Genomic DNA, 15,375 nt, shown 5'->3' on the forward strand with positions numbered 1-15,375 from the left:
ACCAATACTCTGATAAAATAAAATTTTATATGTATCCACATGCATTATATATTCTATGTAATAGTTATATATTATATGCATACACATCTTTAACAGTGCTGGGAGCCTACAAAACTTTGCACGAGACGAGTAGAAAAACAGGGTGAACAGTAGATTCAGGCTACTGACCCTCTCCTAGCTTCTGTGTTGATATCTAAGGCATGTTATTAAATAACACTATCAAAACATATGCAACTAAGTAAACACACAAATATGAGTAAAATAGGGCCATGCATTGACTAATAATGATAGTGTAATAAACTGAAAATTGTATTGTACAATTGAGGTACAGGAAGGACCAAGAGAGACAGTAAGGTGGAGCGAAAAAAGAGAGAAAGAAATTCATGCAGTAAGGAGCATCAGCTGAGTGGAGGGAAAGCTACAGATCTTGTCTACAACAATGAGGCACCATTTAAACTTTGAACCTGTTTTCTGTGGCAAATCCAAGTCTAGCACAAAAGTCTAAGAAGGCTATGTAGAGTGGCCCACCTGGAACTCAGCCTGACTGATGCTAGCCTCACACCAGGAGCCACCATCTCAGTTGTTTGCAACTCACTCCTTAGTCCCCTCTCTTGACTCCTGCATTGACTGGGTTATTGTCTGCCATACTTCCTTCCCATCCCTCAGCTCTGTGGATGTGTTTCTGTGGAGACTTGGCATCACTTGCTCTCCTGGTCGTGCTTTTGCTTCTGTGGTTTCAACTCAAACATTCACATCTCCCCTAACTTACACCTCACTCAGAAGTGGATCTTTTCTCACCAACACTTATGCTTCCTGATGCCACTTTTCAACCCAGTGCTCTGATGGAAGGACACAAATAGATCAGACTTAAAAATGTCTTTCAGTCTAAGTTTTAAGGATAAAATGAAAGTGCTAAAAGTCACTGGAGAATACAATTTTACCTATGTCTGAGAATTTTCAGAGGCACATTTTGAAAGAAAGTGTTCTCAAAACTGCTTGAGATGTTCTGTGCAACAGAGAAGCCATGGTGTTGGCTGAGAGGGGTTTTGGCACATCCCACCAGGCTGCATTGTGGAAGAAGAGAGGAAGTTTAGACAGGGCATTGCGTACACAGATTCTGTGGTCAGCCATCCAAATTTGCATCCTGGCTCTGACACTTAACTTGTTTAGGGTTTCACCAGCAAGTTGAACTCCTGTGTTCTTTAGTCCTCTCATCTAGAAGATGGTGATAATAACGATTCATAGGTTGTGATGAGAGTTGGAAGGTCACAAGTTAGGGCACATAAGGCACATACAGCCCTCAAGACAGTGCTTTCCAAAGCCTCCCAGCACTTTGCCTTTGGGGGTCCCTTTCACTATTAAAATGTGTATGCATGTAATTATTATATAGTATGTATAATATAATATGTAATACATGTAAATAAATATAAAATTATAGTTTATCCGAGCATTAAGATAAAGATGAGTAAATCCAAGCTGAATTTGTTATTGTTATTTGAGGTTTTTTCTTCTGATTCTAAAAGATGCTGCCCAGGCATCTGCTGTTTAAGTGTTTGTTTTTTATGTTCCACCTGACCAAGCTTCAGAAAGAAGGAGGCTGGTTCTGTTGGTCCTTGTGCCTCTGTCAGAGCCCATCCACTGTTTTCTCCAATTTGACTGTACTCAGGGTCTGGGCAGGAAAGGCCCTTTGGAGAGAAGCATGGCCTTCCTGCCTTTGCTACTCTGTGTTGCCCTTTCTGGATGCTTGTGGGCAGAGGGACAGGAAGGAGCTCACGCCAGAGTCGAGAGAGGTCTCCACAGTCATCCTTCAACTACTCCATGGGCCATTGGCAAGAAGCAGCTGGTGTTGGTTCTCAGAGTGAAGCCCAAGGTGTTTTCAGTCATGCCCAGCTCATCAGTTTGGGGCCAGACATGGGAGAAATCAGGCCCACATATAAAGCCAACCAGACCTCTCCACTCACTGTGACTGTCACTACACATTTCAGATGATCAGAAAACAGTCAACAATCTCAAGCACTCTCGAAAGGTCCAAGAAGCTTCTGCAAAAAGTCTAGGGAAAAGGAGGCTGAGATCCATCTAGGGACATCTGGCTTGAATAAGTAGCTCAGAGTGTTTTTCAAAACATCTTGTTCTTGACAGAGACCAGCCTTTTGCCAATCAGTTCTCCCCCTTTAAACTCCAAGGTCCATTCTATGTGACTCTGACTGCATGAATGACCCCAGGCTCCATTGGAGGTTGTGCAAGAGCCATGGGACCATTTTTTGTCTAGCAGCCTTTAATTCCACCTTGGCCCAAGCTATCATAATGGCCCAAGCAGGCTGCAGAACATGGCGGGCTCCTCTCACCAACTCAAAATTTATGTTTTCCCAAGGTCAGTCACACCCTCCATGAGCATCCCTATGCTGTATCCCATGAGCCCCGAGACACTTGGGTGCTCTGCAAATGTGAAACCACAGCAGAACTGGAGGTCATGGACAGTCAGATCAAGGGGATTTCCTCAGTGCACATTCTTTACTGAGAACCTCAGACTACTCTCCTGAGACTGACTGTGGAAAAAAACTCTGAACTCACCCTGTTCTGTTGAGCCAAAGATTTCATTTAGGGGAAATTAGCAATAAAAGAGTTGAGATGAGACAAGTCAGATGAACTCCACTGAAACTACATAGGATCACTGTGCAGCCACAGGAAGACCAGATCTTAGAGAAGAAAATGACACCAGGTTCCCTGGCTTCCAGGGCTACAGTCCATAGGGCAGTATAGCCCATATATCTGTGCTGGGTATTTAGACTTACAACCAAGATGCTTGTACTTAATACTTAATTACATGTATAATTAAAAATTAAAGTAATATTTGTGCATAGTTAAAAATAAAATTCCCCACCTGTCAAAAAAGGCTTAAAATGAAATATATGTATATAGCTTCTGTCCCACTCCCCAAGGAACACCATGGCTTCTGGTGGCTACCAGCATTTATAAAATGAATTCAGAAGTCACCCCTGCTATTTTCTGAAAGACATTGTGTACAACTGGTGTTATTTCTTCTTTAAATGCTTATTTGAGTTTTCCGTAGCAGCCACTTTTGCCTGGACAATTGTTTTCAGAAGGGTTTTCACTACAAAGTCAACTTGGTTTTATAAAAATCATCTCATTTTAAGTGAGCTTCAGTAAAAAAAAAAATTTGCCCATTTCTTTTATGTTGTCAAATTTATGAGGATAAAGTTTTTCATAATGTTCCCTTACAATAATGAGGGATGTCCAATGGTCTGTAGTGGTCCCCTTTTTTTTCTTCCCAATATTAATAACATGCGTCTTCTCTCCTTTCATCTTCGTCAGTCTTTCTAGAAGTTCATCTTTATAAACAACAAATTTCTGGTTATATTGGGTTTTCTTTATTGTTTTTCCTATTTTAAATTTCATTAATACCTGGTATTGACATTTTATTTTCTTTCTTCTGCTTACTTTGGGATTATTTCTCTTCTTTCCTTAAAATCTTAAAACAGATTATTCAAAACTTTTTTTAACCAACAATAAGGATTTCATCCTAAAAATTTCCCTCTCAGCACTCTTTTATATACATTCCACATGTTTGATATGTTGCATTTTAATTTGTTCAATTCAAAATAGTTTCTACTATTCCTTGATATGTGTATTTTTTGTGTTTGGAGGCAATTTTTATAAATTTCTATTAGATCTACTGGATTGACAGTGCTGTTCAGATCTTCTGTACCCTTGCTGATTTTGTTTCTATTATTTATGTACATTACTGACAGAGTATTGAAGTCTCCACCTTGACTGGAAATTTGTTCATTAATCCTTCAGTTCCACAATTTTTTGCAAGATCTGTTTTTAGTTTTTAAGCATTAGGATTCTTATATCTTCTTAGTAAATTGACTCTTACTATTATATAATGTTCCTCTTTGTTCCTGGTAATTTTCTTTGCTCTGAAGCCTGCCATTGCAGCGTTAGAGTTCCCATGGTTTTTATTTTTCCATCTTTTTCTGATACTTTATCATTATCATTATAGACTCAAGTATATAGTGGTCACTCCCTCTTTTCAACTTTCTTTAGGTATATTTGAATTTTTTAAATATGTCATTGTTTTATTGGTTGTATTTTGACTGTATTATGTTTTGTCTTCTTTTGTTTCTCTCTTTGTTTTAGTAAGTTTTCTGGGGACTCAACAAACATATTTAACTTTTTAAGTCTGCTTAGAATGGATGCTTTAAAATTCACATGTTGATACTTATCTAGCAAGGAAAATACCATGATCATGAAGGTGGTTTTCCCAGGGCGAGGCTTATCCATTGCATTCCAGATATTCTGAGCCCTGCAATTTCCCCAAATCTGAGACACTTGACTACATAATTTTTGGTAGTGGGGAACTGTGTTCACACTTTCCCCTGCAATATAAAAAAGACTTCAAGTGGGAGGCATAGATCTTACCCAGGTACAGTGCCTGTCCCTCCCCCTTTTATGCAGTAGTTTCATGAACTGCTATTATCCACATGCAGTGAAAAACTTCATCAGACAATGCTGTTTTTTACCTTTAAACATTCAACATATTTTAAAGAACTGGAGAGCAGAAAAGCACTCTAAGATATTTAGCCAGATATTTACTGTTTCTATTGTTTCTTCTTCTTTGCTGGTATGTCTTTCTGTGTCATCATCTCCCTCTGTCAGAATTACTTCTTATAGCAGTTCTTTCAGAGTAAGTCCATGTCAACAAATTCTCTTAATTTTCTTTCATCTGTGAAGATCTTTATTTCTGGAAGGCATTTTCCCGGATATAGAACTCTGGGCTGGCAGTGTTTTGCTTTCAAAACTTTAAAAATGCTGTTTCCATTCTTAAGTTCCTTTGGTCAGTGATCAGAAACCATCCTTCATTCAAGTCATTCCTACTCATAAGTTTAATCTCTTGTTACTGTCAAGAATTTTTGTCTTTACTTTTCAGTTGTTTTACTATATTGTGTTTAGTATGGATTTCTTTAGGCTTATTCTAATTGTAGTCTACTAAGCTTCTTATAAATTTACATCTTTTGCCAAATCTGGGGGATTTCAGCTAATATTTCTTCAAATATTTTTTCTCACCATACTTTTTCCTGTTCTTTCTGGACTCTGGTGACACAATGTTAGAACATTTGTAATTGTTCTACAAGTGCCCGACACTCTGTTCATTTAAAAAAATCCTTTTCCATCCTTTGTTTGAATCAGATAATTTGTATTCACCCACCTCCAGATTTATTGATCCACTCTTCACCATCTTCCTTCTGCCACTAAACTCACACAACAAATTTATTTTAGTTATTATAATTTTCAGTTCCAGAATTTCCATTAGATGGCATATATTTTTCATCCTCATTATGGAAATACATATTCTGTTATATATTCTATTTCATTGATAAGACTTCTCCCCTTCCATATTTTTCAATAACCTTTGTTATGATTTCTGAGAACAGATGGGTAATCTAAGCAAAGAGATGGAATTGCTAAAACAGAACCCAAAAGAAATGCCAAAAAGCAAACTTCTTATCAGAAATGAATAATGTCTTTTATGGGATTATTGCTAGGTAGACACTAGGATGTCTCAATAGAAACTTCCAAAACTGAAAAGAAAAGGAAATAATTTCTAGTGCTAATCTCTTCTGAAAACACCCTCACAGGACCCACAGAAGAAATGTGGGTTTTGTTTGCTTTTTGTTTTTGTAGTAAAAATAAGAGTAAAGTTTATTAGGAAAGAGATTTAGCATAATGGGACAAGAACACGGACAAATGAGAAAAAGAGAGAGAAGCCTTTCCTGCCTCCATGCAGGAAATGGGAGTAGAGACTCCACAGAAGCAATGTTTTATCCACTACTGGGCAACCTTAGCCCAGTCAAGTTGACACATGAAATTAACAATCACAGGTGCTACATGCACAATTCTGTGGCTTTTTAAAAACTGCTGAATTACACACTTTAAATGGTGAATTGTGTGATATGTGAATTACATTTGAGTAAAGCTGCTATAAAACATTTCTGTTAAAGACAATATGCTGTTATTATTGCTGTTATTATCCCCTCAACGTAGGATGACTTCGAGATATACATTAAAATATCTCGAATCAAAAATGCATTTAATACCCCAGTAAGTGCATGATATAGTTTAAAAATTGTGAGTCAAACCATTGTAAGTAGCAGACCATTTCTATATTCACAGCAGAAGGAAATGCTAATTTCCAGCTAAACATCAGTGGAAAATAATGGTGTATATATTTTCTCATTAGGTTTCCAGACCCCTTATCTCAGATTAATATCCCCCACTTTGGAGTGACTGTTCTCAAACTTTAGATTACTCTATAAGGGCCTGTTAGAACACAGATTCCTGGACCCTATCTCCAGAGTTTTGGGTTCAGTGGGTCTGGGATGGTGGAGAGTAATTTGCATTCCAACAAGTTCCAGGTGACCCTGATGCTCCTGTTAAAAGTCCACCCTTGGAAAACTATCTCTCATAAGAACAAGAAGAAGGAAATGTTACTTAACCTTCATCTGCTATGGAAAACTTTTCCAAGGAGACCACTGCATCCTGAAATCCTGACTTTCTCTGGCTCTTGCCTCCCTACTTCTGGGTGAGCCTATTTTATTTGCAGGCTTCCAGAATGGATATACTGGCCAATCACACTTTTCCCCAAAGTCAGAGAAAATATAACTACCTCTCGTAAACACTAAGCAACATGTTGTACTGGATCAGCTTCTGCACACAGATAAGGTAATTGCCACACCTGTTTTCACATTCTGTCAAGAAGCAGAGCAGTTGTTGGTGTCACTCATCCTGCTTTAACAAAGGAATGAAAGAATTCTGTCTTGACCTTTCTAGTGACTTCTGCAGAATGCTGAAGAACTCTGCAGAGCTCTTCACCTACCAACTGTGTAGGTGAAGCCTGATGTCTAGAACCCCCTCTTGACTTCCTAATTCCTCACGCAAGTCACACATCCCAAACCAGAGCAATATGTGAAGACCATGGCAGTGAAGCCTCACCACCCAACTCCATCGTGCTAAAAAGAATCAGACATGACTCTCGGCTCATTTTTGATCTGCTGCCATTCCAGAGCCCTGTTCTGTTCTGACCTTCTCCCATGCTCTCCTCCTGGATTTGTCTCTGTAGGCACATCTCTCTGTCTGTCTGTCTGTCTGTCTCTCTCTCTCACACACACAGACACACACAAACACACACACACACACACACACACATACCATTTATTAGGCAGAGAAGTTTTTCTCTTGTTCTTGGAAACTAGGCACCAACCCAAACCCAAGTCCTGGAAGCTTGGATGGTCCTATTGCCTCAATAGGCTCATAAAACCAATTTTCCAAAAAAGCCAAGTCTCTCCTGATTAAAAAAATCTTGTAACAACTGCTAAAAAGAAAAAACATTTCTTCAATTTATTACATGTGAGCCTCAGAAGAGACATTTGTTTTCAGGTTCCAGGGACATTTCATTCTAGCCCTCAGTGTTTTGTTAGAAATGAAAACTCCGTACAACAATATCCAAGATAAGTGTAGAGCTTGTTGTAAATGTTGTTATGTCAAATAGACTTGAGAGGTTCCCTATGGTCATTCCTCCATCTCCTTACCACAAGAACATGGTACATTGTGTGGACTGTGAGGGATGGCAGGCCAGTTCCTCCTCCAGCTACTACAGTAGAACTCTCTTGGGAACAACCATTTCCACGCTTTGACTGAGTTAAATGCCAGGTATACACAGCCTCAAGTCAGAATTTGGAGGGTTGCACCAAGTCACTCAGTCAGTTGGGGATACTAGGACACACATATCTGAGGTAAATTTAGCAAATGGTCCCAGAAAAATCATGGTGTACACGGGAAGGAAAGTCCCTATGCCTTGTGGCCCAGATGGTATTGAGTGTGCAAAGATCACTGATGAGGCAGCTGTCCCAGAAGAACAAGGGATTTCAAGCCATGTTAGAGGACACCCTGGTTATTGGCTAAAAGCACAATGCCATGCATTGGCTTTGCCCATTTATGAGCTAAAATTATCCCATAATCATTATCTTGTTACCTTAAACAATTGCTTCTCAGATCAACTATAATAAGTAAAGTAAAAGATTTTGTTTTACCTTATCTACTCCTTTCTAACTCTCTTCAATTCTTTATGTGCATTGGAGTTTCCCATCTATATTGTTTTCCTTTCACCTGAAAACACTTTTAAAACATTTTTTTGCAGGAAAGTTCTGCCAGTGATTAATTTATTTTGTTTTTGTTTGTCTGGATAAGTTTTTTATTTCTCATTAACTTTTGAAGAATAATTTTCCTTAATTTAGATAATGAAAGTCAGATTTCTCATAGTTGGAGCAGGAGATTAAAGATAGGTGAGGGGAAGAGGCTAAAGCAACCCATGTGCTGATGGACTAGAGTTGGGAAATCAGTGTGAATTCGTGTTTAGTTTCATACAGATACAGGTGGGTACATACGGAAATGCTTGTAGGTATTCATGATTTTACATGTGCTAACACATTAGAATAAGAACATATACTCCCTTGTTCTGTCAACTTCAAGAGCCTAGAAGCAAGGATATTTCAGTTCCAATAAATCACACCTGGTGGCCACATCTTGGTTTCTAAAACCATTCTCCAATAAAAGGATCCAAGGTGGGTGGGGTGGCACAAGCCTCTTATCTCAGCACCCCAGAGGCTGAGGCAGGAGGCTCATATTTTGAGGCCAACCTGGGCTGTATAGTGAGATCTTGTCTCAAAAAAAGAAAACAAATAAAAAGGATTCAAGTTTCCTTTGGAAAATAGCAGATTTGAAGACCAAGGCAAGAAATGCACAAGATGAGCTAAAGTAGTTGTAGTGACATAAAATGACCCAAGCTACAATGATGGGGGTGTACCAAGGGCACAGGAGCCAACTGAAAGAGCTCTTAATAGCCAAAACTAGAACAATTTGAGCAACAAAAAAAATAAAATAATAGCAGATTATAACTCAAAGTATAAAGTAAACATTAATGAGGTCATACTGATAAAAACAAATGGTTGAGTAAATAAGTATATGGGGGAGAAGAGAACAACCTCCCATGCAGAATCCAAATAATTTGTGTAGATACTTGGCTCCCAAGGAGTTGGAGCCTAACTTTGGACTGTGGATAGTGAATTCCTTCCAAAGACTACAGTATGAGTAATTTTATATCAGAGAAATCTGATAAATATTACTTTATGCAGGTGGCCAAGGCCAAGGTCAAGATCAGCAGTAAAAGGTTGTGTTGACAGTATGTACCCTTGACACCATGCAATGGCCCTATCTTGCTCCCCAAGTTCAATTTCGTCATTTCTTCTTGCTCTTCTGCTGCACGAGTCACAGGTTTCTGTCCCCTTTGTGCTTGTTTCCTTCTCCCTGGAACTTCATATGTCCATATCTGCTTGCTTTTCAAGGCCTTTCCTGAAATTTCCATTTTCCATGCAACCTTCCTTAACTCCACATTCTGCAAGTGGATCACCCTGTCTGAAGCTGCAAAGATCAGCACATTTTGTTTTCCACCTGATCATCTACTGTATTCACACATTTTATCTAAGCTGCCTTTGGGCAGGATCATCCCTGCATCCTGAATGGTCCTGAGGCTACCCGTTTTACACCAGGAGCCCTCAGGAAGCAATGCACGAGTGAATGAGGGAACAAGTAGTGAATGCTGTCCTAGGGCAGGAGACCATCTCAGAGCGCATCAGAAGCAGCGCCAGTGTCTACATTCCACCTTGCTGGTGAGGAAGACCTCCAAGAAAGGAGGCACATCACACATGGTCACACCCCTTATTTATGCCAACCCTAGCATCAAGTGACAGCTGAGTTATCAAAATACACTGCATTTGTGCAGGTAAATGACATAGCAATAGGTACTGAGAGCTGTTGAGGGGGTGGTGGGAGGGAAAAGGGAAGGGAGAGTAACAGAGTGGATTTAACTGACCAAAGTGCAGTATATTTACAGTTGAAATAAATCAAGAAACTCCTTTGAACACTGACTTTGGAGCTAAAATAGAAGGACAGATCAGTAAAACAGGTTCTGTGGTGGGGAGGGGATGTTTGTGGGGGGAGGAAGATGAACGGAGGAAATGTAGGAGGGTGAATGTGGTCACTGTGTTTTATATACATATATAAAATAGAACAATGAAACCTTTTGAAATTGTTTTAGATGAGGTGAGGAAGGGGATGAGGGGAAGAGATGGTGGGGGCAACCTAATCAATGTTCAGTGTAAGGCTATTCAGAAATGTCACAATGAATCCCCCCTGTACAATTAACGTATGCTTATAAAAATGAGAGAAAAAAGGGACATTGAACTTGGAGCTTCAGAACAAATCCCATCACTGAGTCCTCATGACTGACACATAAGCAGTAACATTACCAGGATCTCTAGGGAAGCCTCTCATTTGAACGGCCCTATAAGTGAGGTGTATCCCCCACTGTATAGAGGCCTCCAAGTCTTAGAGAGACGGAGCAACTTTCCCAACTTGTACACGCAGTAAGTGTGTGAGAAAAGATGCGAAGCCCTACTCCAGACCAACACAAGAAGTTTCTGAAGCTGTCCACCTCAGTATCACCATCTGTAAGTAGATGTTGTAAGTGTTCACGTCATGGCATGCAACATGAAATGGCTACAGAATGTGCAGCAGGGACTGGGTGTTGTTTGTCTCACCCTGGGCATTTGATAGAAGTTTGGCCTGGAATCCAACACTTTGCTGCTCTGTGCCTCAGTTTCCACATCTGGAAAGTAAGAAGTTTGACTAGACTATATTCAGGCTCCTCTCTGCTGTGTCGCAGGCATCCTCCTGCCAGGTTTAATGGCCCCCATCTGCTAATACCCAGTTCCATATTCTTTGTGCTGGGTCACATGCCCATCAACATGCCGTGCCATGTGCAGGACATTCCGTGGTCACTGACATGCCAGACTCGCTTCAGGTTTTACACATGAGAGCAGAGCTTCTCGGGAAATGTGCTTAACTGTTTTATTATCATTTAGTGTAGGGGCCATTCTTACAAAGGAATTTTTCTTTGTTTTATTAATGCAAAATATTATTTTGCACAATTCTATCCATATGTTGCCAACATTAGAACTTAGAAATATGCCTTTGAGATCTCTCTATGGAATACAAATAAATATGCTTCATTATTTTTAATAACTACAGTACACTTGATACATGTTCGTCTAAAATTTGCTCTGTTTTATTTTCAGTGAAAGGTTGTTTGAAACATTTTCTTGATTCAACATAGTTTTACAACTTAGTGGTTGCATAAAATTTCATGGCACTGAAGTACCATAATTTATCAGACTTCCATGTTGGATAGTTAGGTTATTTCCAATTTCCTTGGACTTAAATGTAAATTGGTAAAACATTGGGTTTCTGGGCTACATTAAGGCATCTAAAATTGGCAACCAAATGAAGTCCAACTTTTCAGATTTCGAATGAAAGAACACTGTTATCACCAAGATTAGGGCACTGGGATAGGCCCGAAAGCTCAAACCTCATGGGCAAAGAACTGGTGCATAATGGTGTTTTAACTTATTTCCTTATTAATTTATCTAAATATTTTCAATTAATCTAAACATTTACTTCAGGTTTATTGTGTTCTAAGCACTCTGATAGTTTCTGATAATATGGCTAAAATTCCTTCCCTGACCTTGTGGGATTCATAATCTAGTGAGGAAGACAGACAGTATAGTGAGAAAGACAGACAGTTTTCTCATCTGTAAAATAAAGAAAATGATAGTTCACATGTGTAAAATGCTCAGAAGAGTCTTTGGCATCTATTTAGCACTCACTGCAGTTCGGCTATTGTTATTGTTTATACTAATCTTTCATTGCTGTGTAACAAATTACCACAAAACTTAGCAGCCTAAAATGATAAGCATTTATTACCTCATAGATGAAAGAAATCCAGAAGCAGTTTAGGCTGTAGGGGGTGTTCCAATTCAGGGTCTCTCACGCGGCCACAGTCAAGATGTTGACCTGGGCTGTGATCACGTGCAGTTTCCCATTGTGGGCAGGCCTGACTGGGGCAGGAGGACCTGCTTCCAGGGTGATGCACACATTGCTGTGGCCAGGACGCCTCATTTTCTCATCTTGTGGGTTGCTGGAGCAAGTGGCAAGTGACCCTGGGGAAAGAGAGAGAAAGAAAGAGAGAGAGAGAGAGAGAGAGAGAAATGCTTTTTGTGATCTACTTTCAGATATCATATACCACCACCTCTCCCCAAATGTCTTTGTTAAAGACTTGGTCCTGCTTCATTTAAGAGAAGAAGTTTGGTGTCTGTTCGCTTACTTTCTTGCTTATTTGTTTTCTTGTGGTACTAGGGATCAAATCCAGGGCCTTGTGCATGCTGGGCGAGCACTCCAACCTAAGCTACAATCCCAGCTCCCAGCTTTCATTTAAAAAGTGGAGAATTAGGTCTACTTTTGAAGAATACCAAAGAACCTGTGGACATATTGCAAAATCCCACATAGATGCAGAAGGACCACTCACAGTGACAGACTATGGGAACATGACCCCTCCTCCACTTTTGGGTCCCTCTCAGTATAGTGGTATACACCTACTCCAGAATGTTCATCTATTTCAACACCTTTTGTAAACCTTGTCCTGTTTCTACACACCCAGACTGTCTTCATCATCACCAGGTACACATAGTAATTCTTTTGGTCCCAATTTTACATTAAATCAAATTTTAAACAAAATGAACTACAATGTCCTGAGAGACAAAGGGAAGCCTAACAATGACCACAGGCAACTTCCAAATCCCCTGAGCCAATCAGGCTTCAGCTAGAAAACCTTGTTCAACCCTCCCCCACACCTGCCTGGCTGACCTCACCTGGTCTTTGTTCCTCTGATAGACCTGTTCTCTTCAATCATGTTAGTTGATGCATGCGAGATTTCTGTCCAGTCTTAAGGTATTTATTTTTCAATTCATATATCTGCAAGGCACCACATCTTTAAATGACTTGTAATCTTTACTTAAACTCTGATAAACAAGTACTATTTGTCCTCATTGTACATGAGAAACCTGAGTCTCAGGGAAATCTAAATACTTTCACCTTCCAACAAAGCCAGAACTAATGTTCTGTTCTAGGCTGGCTGGACTCCACGCCCCATTCTTTCCATATCTCTACATCTTGATATTGATATTTCAGGAGATGTGTATTCTGACATTTGGGTATTGCCTTTCCTAGAGTTATATTTGAGCCATGTGAGCACATGAGCCTGTGGTCATCCAGTTATCCCCAGCGGTACCTGTTCTTTTTCAAACATTCCCAGAAGCCCTTTCTGCTCTTATCTATGACAATGAGATGTCATCCACACTGAGGGTAAGATACAGAATGTGCAGTTAAATTTGCATTTCAAAAAACAACTTCTGTTGTTAGAATAAGTCATTCGATAGTTGAATATCCTTGGACATACTAAAGTATGAAGTAGTTTGTTTATCTGAAATGCAAATTCAGCTGGACATCCAGTGACAACAGATTAAAAATGCATGCAACTCTTCCTTACACCAGTTCTGGAGACCTGAGTAGATCCTAAACTTTTTGATTTCTTCACAAAATCAGAGTGAATGTAATCCCAAATTATGGAAGACATCAATACTGTGCTTACGCCATGAAGAGTTAAGAAAACACCAGAAGGCACTAAGTGATAGAACTAAGATGACATGCCCTGCGTCAGGTGACTCCACTCAGTCAAGGTGCTGAAAGTGTGGAGACCAGGTTCTATGTGTCAAAGTCTGGCCACTCATAATCCAAACCAGAAACCAACTTCCTCGCCAGTCTTCCAATTTACAAAAGAATTCAAGAAGGGAGAGATGCAGTGCAGGCTAGAGGATGTATGCATCTTCGAAGATGGGTTTCTGGGGCTCTGGAAAATGCCTTCTCTACTTTCCCTGTCCCATAGTGTCATTCAAAACCAATGTCATCAGAAAGGAGAAGGCTTGGGGACAACGTCTTGGCATTCCACTCCTGTAGTGCTTGGACTGTTTCCACACGCAGTGCAGGCTCTCTGGGATGCCTTTTGGCCCTTCTAGTTACTGGCTTTCTTACATTGCTCAGCCCAATGCCTAGTCAACTGGAGACAGCACAGCTTTGCAGCAGCTCCTGACACCTGTAAAAGTTTCACAGGTCTAGGTGTAAAAAGGAGACATGAAAGGAGTCTGGACAGAAACTGATGTCCCATGTGAGCTGTGATTTTAAAGAATGAGAAGACAAGAGGGTATTTTAGTCATAGGACAGGAAAGGTGGTGGTCATGGGTCAAGTATGGTGACTATGGTTCAAAGGTAGTGGCCATAGGATCACTGGAAGAAGAGAGAATCTTCTAATATAGCTGGAAAGAAGGAAAAAGAGAGCCTTTGTGTTCTTTTTTGTTGTTGTTTTGTTTTGTCTTGTTTTAGAGACAGGGTCTCACTATGCATGCCTAGGATGACCTCCAAAACATGGTTCTCCTGCCTCAGGCTCCTGAGGGATGGTATTACAGGTGTATGCCACCATGTCTGAGTATTTTCCTGAGATTGTAAGCCATAAATTATCAGGGACTGGTGTCTATGGAGACAAGTGCTCAGAGCCCTGTTGAGGTGTGAGAGGAAAATACCTAGCCCAACACGAACTCACGTACAAATCCTGAGTTTGTCTCTAGCTGAGCTGCCTTCCTGCCTGAGCCACAACTGCTGGAAGGTCAGGAAATGGTAACTCTCTCTGTTCAAAGCAATTGAGCTGGTTTTGAGCTTTCAGTTCAAACAGTGTTTAGGTAGGAGGTCAGGGCAAGGAGAGCTAAGCCTCTCACTGGCTTCCCCTTCCTTCATTCCCTGAGAACCATCTGGGACAGGAGGTGAGGGAATGTGAGGGACCCTAATGAAGCTAACTTTGATCTAGGGTACCACAGTTCTCCAAAAGAACCCTCATGATTTGGCTTCTGGTTTATTGGCTTGTGGATAAATGCTAGGCAGCTGTCCATTCTGTGATTGGAGAAGGAAGAATTAAAATTGTGTGTGAGGTGCAGAGCGGGGCAGGTTAGTAACATTGTCTCTATAGAAGGTCAAGGTGCTGAGAACTTAAGGGTCTCAGGAAGATGTTAGGAGGGCTGCCCATTTCCACTGTAGCCATCTTGAGATCTAATTCTGGGTGTGTGTGGCTTTCTATCCTCTTCGTATACTTGCACATTCTTTCTTTTTCATCACCTGGAAATTTGTTGAAACTCCATATCAGCTGATGACCCACACTACCTGAACCCAATACTACTCTCTTCACTTGGGTGTTCTGTTGTCTTTGAGATTTCATAAGTGCAGGGACTCTGGCTTCCATCTGTCATGCTGGTATACAAAAGCTTTGAAAGTTGCAAAGTATCCCTTCCACAATGTGCT

The 15,375-nt window shown here is 40.2% G+C and overlaps 1 non-coding gene across 1 annotated transcript; it reads left to right on the forward strand.

Moving 5' to 3' along the window:
* Positions 1 to 4,239: 4,239 nt before the first annotated feature.
* LOC141425075 (U1 spliceosomal RNA) lies at positions 4,240 to 4,403 on the forward strand. Its single transcript, XR_012450184.1, has one exon. It is a non-coding gene; the product is annotated as a U1 spliceosomal RNA (small nuclear RNA).
* Positions 4,404 to 15,375: the final 10,972 nt, after the last annotated feature.

This window comes from Castor canadensis, chromosome 7, assembly GCF_047511655.1.
Source record: "Castor canadensis chromosome 7, mCasCan1.hap1v2, whole genome shotgun sequence".
Lineage (NCBI taxonomy): Eukaryota > Metazoa > Chordata > Mammalia > Rodentia > Castoridae > Castor > Castor canadensis.